Below are 6000 nucleotides of genomic sequence, written 5' to 3' on the forward strand. Positions count from 1 at the left end.
ACGGGACCTTCGTTTGCCGATTTTGAAACAGACCGTTGAACCGAATGCCATTTTTTTCGTTCAACAAACCCGGAAGACAGAGGTCCATTGTTGAGCCATTTTTAACATGAGGAGTTGGAGCCCCGTTGGACTAGTTTTACTGCAGAATTTCTGAAGTTTTCTCCACTTATTTGTTTAAACTAACAATACATACCTGCACAATACTTCTACTTTACGTAGAATAACAACAAATTTTCTTTCTATGTAAAGGTAACACTTCATTTTCACACTATTTTTGCAAGAGAAAAAACAACAACAAACCGTACCAGCAAATTGAACGAATATTTCGTGCAATATATCGTTCAACAAGCGCTCAAAACCAACAAAATTGAACGGCCTGCTGAGAGGGAACTAAGACTATGCGGACTCGGCTGCAAAATTGTTTTTACTGCGAGGTTTCCAATTCGGCTTACCATTTTTTGCCTTGCGGAGAGCATAATTTCCCTATTTTTCTCTTCACAAGAGATAAACAACCATTTCGGTATATATTGAGTCGGATACAATTTGGAAATCCTCGAATCGAATTTACTTTACAAGTAAAATGATGAAGGCTGGTTCGTTTGATTTTTACTTGATTTCAGATTCTTTTCGAAGACGAAGCGAAACAGAAGAATTACCATAAATGACAACTCTTGATTTCTGACGAAATGACAATTTTGCCAATGCCAGCTTTGACAGCTGCTCAACTTATGCTAAATTTCTGACGGTTACTTTCATGAACAATCTTCAATTTGTGAGGTATTCTGGCAACCGGCAGAAGCTTGGCTCCATCAAGATTGTCAAAGCGAAATTGCGTCATGCTCGGGCGTGTCTTGGTAATTCGTTCTTCCTTTCTACTTCATTCGATATCCGTCATATACGTATCATATTTGGTAGTGAGAAAGCTATATTATTGTCCTTCATATATATATTTCTTATGGAAAAAACAAAACCGATGGCACTAAGGTAATAGAACCGATTCAAAACGATTTTACCAGTATTGTAAAGCAAGAATCCGGCAGAAACAGAACCGGTAAAAACCGCTAAGCGAAATTCTCTAACAGGAACAGTTATCGCATTGTTGCCAGACTTTTGCCGGAATTCTGACAGATTGTCGACAGAAAATTTTGTCAGACAAAGCCCGTCGTCTGGAGGGAAATCTTCCTGTTGCGTGCAAATGAGCTCTTTTCAAACACTCGGTTCGCTTCCGCTGATACTTTCAATGAGTGAGCACGTTGTATCCTAAGACAAGACCTGACAACTGGGGGGCTGCTTTTGTTCCAAAATGGACCAGTTTCTGATTGGCTGATTTTGATGTTGCTTCCCGCACATTGTGAAAAGAAAAAACTTTTGCAGGGTACGCGAGCAATGATGCCAAGTATAAAGAAAATCAGAAAACAAGTTTATTAAGATGTATAATTTAAGCTCACCAATGAAATTGAAAATTTTCAGAGAATGTTTCACTTATTTTCAATCTAATAAATGTTTATAGTGGCAGCACTGTGTAATTAAAATCAGTATCAAACCGTTTTTCTCTTTAGTAAATTGAAGTGTAACCAAAAAAGATTTGTTAAATTAGTGTAAACTCTAAAGTGTGTTTAGTTTTACGAGAAGAATGAACTGTTGCACACTGTGGTCTTACTAAGCATTTCTATCCAAACTTGACTTTTTCCGGTTTCCAAAAGATCCGGTAATACGTCAACAATGAATTCGATTTTGCGTCCAACATGAGATCTTTCGTGTTTTGTCATCAAAGCTCAAATAATTGTTTTTAAGCATAACATATAATAAAAAAATGCATTCACCAAAACATTTTTCATGTTTATTTCAAATCAAAATCCGAGTCTAAAAATTTAAATTTAATAAATAATTTTTTCTTAGCATAGAGTTATTCAAAAATCTGCAAATATGGCTACACTGTAGCCGATACGTTGGTATTTATTCCACAGGGCGAAAATTACGAGAAGAATGATTCGTAAGGAAGAATAAGAAGCCAGTTGTCAGGTCTTGTCTTAGGTTGTATCGTGTTAGTAGGGTACGTATTTTGGCAACTCAATGTTGCAACACAGTGAGATTTTTGCTGGTAGTCCAGCGAAAAGAAAGTCCATTGGACTATAAACGAAAATACCTGACAATATTGCATAACCCAGTGTCATCAATCGGTGCCATCTTAAGTGAGATGACGCCGACCAGAAGGAAGAAGAAAAAGACACGGGGTTCATTGAATTTTTTCTGAATTTTGATAATATGTCGCTCAATGTGCATTAATCAATGTAAATTTGGTTAATAAACTTTCTGCTCCTTTTATTCTATTCGTATAAAACATCTTAGATGAAATTCTCGGCAAAATAACGAAATTCGAATCATATTCACATTATTTCGCCTTATTCTTCCTATTATTACAATTCAAACATTAGTGTGCTTAATAATATACCTGTGAAAAGAAACGGTATTTAAACTTACGTCAATTGTTCCTTTTGGAAGTTGGCTGCACCTTTAAGTCATATTGAAACATAGATACATAATCCATAAAAGAGCCCTCACGGACAGCACCGTGACCCTCGTAACCATTCTCTGCTAAAGAAGGAATAATTACACGAAACTCAAACCCAACTCAAACAGTTAAGATTACAAGATTAGCCCCCAGATCGGATTAGGTTGACATGAACAAACAAATGTAAGCAAAATTGATTGGCGCTTCACTAGGGGCAAAAGTGTGTGATTGGTTCGATCAACAATATTAGCATTTATGTAATTATCTTATGTGTCAGTAACTCTATTAAAACGAATCATATCAACATATTAAGCAACACATGCACTACTTTTCTTCTATACTGGGTATCTGACAAGGATTTTTTTACTACTTGAAATATATTTTAGAATTTTTTAATAGAATTTTGTCATGCTTAAATTTACCGCCAATATATTACGTAACAAAAGGAAAAATGTAAACATTAGAACAGTTGAAACGACTTACACTTGCTTCTCCATATTTTCTCAACCAAAGCTTCTACTAGCGAACGGAATCTACGGGACTAGTCAAGCTACGTGAACTCTACAGTAATTTAGAATTTGGCTCCAATCGTTTTCGTTTTCCAAATGGTTTGAGTTTTTGTGCAATTTGGAACGTTCCCGGCATGAACAATTTCAAACTAACAAGGGGATTTTTTTTCTGTGTCTAATTCTCCAGCTATAGTGGAGTCGCCAATGTGGTACACCAATTTGACATCCCAAGGTCACATTAAAAGTCAAATGAAAAACTGTTCACTTACTGATGAATGTTGGGTTTACCCGGTGAAATATCTGCTGAATGTGATTTAGGAGTCTCTGGAGGATGAAAAAATCCACATATATTCCAAGAAACTGTTGAGTCACTTTCGATTCAAAACTTTAAAATTCGTTCGGACTGCTGTAAAATACTTAAATTGCTATCCAACTAGTTCAACAACGCTAGCACCTGTTAGTACAAATAAAACCACCAGCAATTGCACAATTTCAGTACCTTCGTTTTACCGACACAACAAATCCTTCGAGTTCAAAGTCACTGCCAAAGTTCTGTTCAAGTGAAAGGGATACCAAAATCGTGTAGAGTAAACGGTTTGCTGTCGGAACCACAACGTTTTTATCCAAGGATGAGACACCGAATGAGAGGAAGTGTACCTTTGATTTGCGAGAACGTTTGAACGCTGGAATGTAGGGTCAACCTAAATATATGCCGAGTCCTCGCGCACGTACACAGCTACAAGTTACACTGTCACTTTGAACCCAAAAGGGCACAATATTCCTTGTGATGATCGGTCCGAGGAAGGGAGCGATGGGTGGAATTTTTCCTACATGACAGATGGATGCCGGCACTACGCATGATTCAGCTGGAATATGCTGAAATCTGCGCATGATCGCATTTCAAACTTCACTAGAAACTATATTGGGACATTTTATGTTTTGTTGATATTTCGTTGCTCAACGTTATCGATTCGAGTTGATTACGTAAATTGATAACGAATTGTTAGTTATGTTACATCAGAATCAAAAAGTGAATAGAAAACTTCTGAATGATTCAAGGACTGTCAGATAAATAATTATTAATTAAAGTGAATAATACTTCAGAGTTTTCTAAGATTTTCAAAAATATGATGAACTTATTATTATAGTTTGTCAGGCTAGTTCTACGCAAATGAACCGGTTGTAAACATAGCACCTCTTAAGACATGAGGGAAGGAAACCAAACACATAGTCAACATGTTATGATATGTGAACCGAACGAGATCACTCACACCAGTCACTGAAACATATGCTTTGGTTTTGCGAGCAGACTGTGAACCCGAGTAGAAAATTGCTACATTATCGCACCATTGAGTACATTATACGCCTATAATATATTTCCAGGAGTCAAAAATTGGAAACTCTTAAAATAGTGATATTATCATCAACATTGTCAAATAACCATTACCACTCGTCATAACTATCAGAATAAAAATTATACGTGAAAAACTTTCCGTCAATTTTCAAAAAAGTAAAATTATTCCAGTAACAAATTTAGTTCCTGAGAAACATAATCCTTGTAGACGAAAATGTTGTACATAATTTTTAGCTGACTGTCAATTATCACTCAATTTAACTGGACAAATTTTTACAAATTTGGATTGTTCCACTTCCGGTTTCAGAATCACAGGAGAATTTTAAACCTTTGTTTAGCGCGTGAGCCTTCGCAACTGTCACAACTACATTCTTTTGGCATCAAATTAAAACCAGAATTCGAAAAGCGTTAAAACGGAGAAATATTAAGCTCCAAGAATGCTTTCAGATATCAAACAAATGCGCGTTGTTATGGACGACGAGACGAAAACCCACGTTGATAACCAAAAGATACAAGAGATCGATGCCTTCAAAATCTGGTTGGTCGTTCTTAAGATCGCGCGGAGGACGAATTCCTTGTATGTCAGATTGGAAAATTGACATGTGAATGCAATTATGTAATGAAAACCGCGAAAATGTTACCGCAGAGACGGGACTCGAACCCGTAGCTAATTCCTAACCGGGGAAAATTGTTTTTTCAATCAAACTACCCTGCATATAAAACACATTGATCTCGAACACAATACTTTACAATCATCACTGCTGCTATCACATATCAGCTGAAATGTAAGTCAAGTGGATGTATGATGCTGACGTGTACCCCGATAAACAGCAAAATAAATTAAAACTAAATCTCGAATCAGTGTCGGCGACGAAGTAACGGGTGATTTTTTAAGAGCTTGAGAACTTTTTTAAACAATAAAACGCATAAAATTTGCAAAATCTCATCGGTTCTTTATTTTAAACGTTAGATTGGTACATGACATTTACTTTTTGAAGATAATTTCATTTAAATGTTGACCGCGGCTGCGTCTTAGGTGGTCCATTCGGAAAGTCCAATTTTGGGCAACTTTTTCGAGCATTTCGGCCGGAATAGCCCGAATTTCTTCGGAAATGTTGTCTTCCAAAGCTGGAATAGTTACTGGCTTATTTCTGTAGACTTTAGACTTGACGTAGCCCCACAAAAAATAGTCTAAAGGCGTCAAATCGCATGATCTTGGTGGCCAACTTACCGGTCCATTTCTTGAGATGAATTGTTCTCCGAAGTTTTCCCTCAAAATGGCCATAGATTCGCGAGCTGTGTGGCATGTAGCGCCATCTTGTTGAAACCACATGTCAACCAAGTTCAGTTCTTCCATTTTTGGCAACAAAAAGTTTGTTAGCATCGAACGATAGCGATCGCCATTCACTGTAACGTTGCGTCCAACAGCATCTTTGAAAAAATACGGTCCAATGATTCCACCAGCGTACAAACCACACCAAACAGTGCATTTTTCGGGATGCATGGGCAGTTCTTGAACGGCTTCTGGTTGCTCTTCACTCCAAATGCGGCAATTTTGCTTATTTACGTAGCCATTCAACCAGAAATGAGCCTCATCGCTGAACAAAATTTGTCGATAAAAAAGC

At 37.0% G+C, this 6000-nt stretch overlaps 1 protein-coding gene across 3 annotated transcripts in view; it reads right to left on the reverse strand.

Annotated features, from left to right (window-relative positions):
• The window catches only part of LOC131429947 (uncharacterized), a 68790-nt gene extending 65126 nt beyond the window's left edge, over nucleotides 1-3664 (reverse strand). Inside the window, exons 1-2 of one of the 3 annotated variants that reach the window (XM_058594487.1) lie at nucleotides 3521-3657; nucleotides 3291-3345 (exon numbers count right to left, since the gene is read on the reverse strand). The gene's annotated coding sequence lies outside the window, so the exon portion shown is untranslated. Of the gene's footprint in view, nucleotides 1-3290 lie in introns of all 3 variants that reach the window. The other 2 variants (XM_058594489.1, XM_058594485.1) reach the window with 2 other exon arrangements.
• Nucleotides 3665-6000: the final 2336 nt, after the last annotated feature.

The sequence above is a fragment of the Malaya genurostris genome, chromosome 2, assembly GCF_030247185.1.
Source record: "Malaya genurostris strain Urasoe2022 chromosome 2, Malgen_1.1, whole genome shotgun sequence".
Lineage (NCBI taxonomy): Eukaryota > Metazoa > Arthropoda > Insecta > Diptera > Culicidae > Malaya > Malaya genurostris.